General features: G+C 35.7%; 1 pseudogene; it reads right to left on the bottom strand.

The window, feature by feature from the left end:
- Positions 1-576: 576 nt before the first annotated feature.
- LOC108946869 (uncharacterized) lies at positions 577-927 on the bottom strand (annotated as a pseudogene).
- Between the last annotated feature and the right edge of the window lie 1,493 nt (positions 928-2,420).

Below are 2,420 nucleotides of genomic sequence, written 5' to 3'. Positions count from 1 at the left end.
AATATATAAAGGAGACAAGACATATATTCACACGTAAGTAACTATTCTTATTCCCAAATTATCTCTATTGGTCTCATAGTTCTCTTATTTATAAAAAATATACTTTTTTTTAAATACTAAATATTTTTTAAAATATTCATCAAATACAAATACAACTATCAGAAAATTTTGGCACCTCCTAGATGTGGGGCCTCAAGCAGTTGATTGAGCTTTACCATTGAACCGCCCGAAGATTACCCGCTCTCTTTCTATTCATGCTCTTTTGAATAATGATGCCTGGGTATGTATAATGGAGCCGTGAAAGGGCAAACCAAATTCAAGTTTTAAGATATAGGAAAACCTCAACGAGTCAAAGCAAAAGCAAATGTAATAATCTGCTAATCATTTTCAAGTATCAGATAGTCTACAATAGCAACAAATGACATTTACTCCTAACAAATGACAAAAAAATGTCTATGCAATATTTGGTAAAATCCGATACTTAAATCTACGATAGGTCATCACACCTTTATAAAAAAATAAAAAAGTATTTTTAGTGCAAGACAAAAGATTCAAATAATAGAGCTTTTTTTTGGTTCAATTCTTTTGGGAGAAGAAGCGGTTAATAGAAGGCATGACTTCGGGAGGGCGAGTCCGAAGGGAACTTTCGAAGGCCATGTTGGGAGTACCTCTCTCCTTCCTCTTGGTTTTCAAGAACTGCCATACTACGACGAGCTTTGTTGATCCTGCAGTACAATAATTCGAGATTAAGTTCAATGCACTAATTTAAAACTGTATGAAAATATTTTCACAGTTAGCTAAATTGCGTATAAAATAATTACATATAAATCTCTATTATAAGCAATTATAATTTTGTAACCTGATATCAGGGTTGATGAGGATGTTCCTTGTCAGCTGAAAAATGCACATTCCAGTAACGAATGACATGGCCACCATTAATGGATATACCTGTTACGTACCAAAAACAAATTCATGACTTGGTTGGACCCCCTCTATTTAGTTGTGATTAGGTTTACAACAAAATAAATCCAAATGAACATATTAGTTGTAACGATCCGGCCGGTCGTTTTGAGTATTAGAGCCCCGTTCCCCAATTTACTGCTCATTTTGTGCTTTACAGTTGTTATGTGACTTGCCGGGGTAATTGGTTCGGGTCCGGTGAAGTTTCAGAATAAATTGGAACACTTAGTTCCAATAATTAAAGCTTATGTTGAAAAGTTGACCGGATATTGACTTATATGTAAACGACCCCATAATGGAGTTTTGATGGTTCCAATAGCTCTGTATGGTGATTTTGGACTTAGGAGTATGTCCGAATATTTAATTGGAAGTCTGTAGTTGATTTTGGCTTGAAATGGCGAAAGTTGGAAATGGAAGGTTTGGAAGTTTGGCCGTGAGTTGACTTTATTGATATCGGGGGCGGAATCCAGTTCTGAAAATTTTGATAGGTCTGTTGTCATGTATGACTTGTGTGCAAAATTTGAGGTCAATCGGACTTGATTAGATAGGTTTCGGCATCGAATGTAGAATTTGGAATTCGTTAGTTTTCATTAAGCTTGAATTGGGGTGCGATTCCTGTTTTAATGTTGTTTAATGTAATTTGAGGCATCGACTAAGTTCGTGTCATGTTATGGGACTTGTTAGTATACTTGGTTGGGGTCCCATGGGGCTCGGATGAGTTTTGGAAGAGTTTGGTATTCTGAGCATAAGCATGTAATGATCCGAAGGTCCATTTTTAGTTCTAGAGATCGAAATTCGATTTTGAGACTTCCGAGAGTTTGATAATGAATTATAGGAATGATCCGGAATGTTTGGTCTAATTTCATCAAGTTGCTTTGGGTTTTAGCACAAAACATGAGTAAATTGTTTAACGAGCGAAATTGGTATCGCATTGAGCAAATGAGCTCCGAATTGAGTTTCGATTGAACGACTAGGTTCGTATTATTATTTTTGACTCATAGGAACAAGAATCGTCGAATTCCGAGTTCGTATGATGGATTTAGAGCCTTTTTAGTGAAAAGGTAAGTTGCTGGTGCAAGCATGTTCTGGTGTGGACCTTTAGTGACAGGAAATGGACTTTTAGCGACCAAATTAGTGTTTTTATTGAGCAGTTTTTTTTTTTAACTCATTTCAACTTTTTTGGGCGAAAGAACACTGGTTGAGGCAATTTTTGAGCGAGAATTCAAGGAAAAATTTGAGGTAAGTCCCTTGTAATCATTGTTAGTCAATAATATTGAATTATCATTGAGTATTCCGACTAGATTACGTGTTTTTGAGGTGTAATTCGAGAAATTGGGCCTAGAGATTTGAAAATAAGATTTGAGATTTGGAGGTCGAGTTGATGTCGGAATTTAGTAAATTTAGTATGGTTGGACTCGTAGTTGAATGGGCGTTCATATTTTATAACTTTTGTCGAGTTC

This window comes from Nicotiana tomentosiformis, chromosome 2 (assembly GCF_000390325.3).
Source record: "Nicotiana tomentosiformis chromosome 2, ASM39032v3, whole genome shotgun sequence".
Taxonomy (NCBI): domain Eukaryota; kingdom Viridiplantae; phylum Streptophyta; class Magnoliopsida; order Solanales; family Solanaceae; genus Nicotiana; species Nicotiana tomentosiformis.
This window is presented reverse-complemented; position numbering and strand designations above follow the sequence as displayed.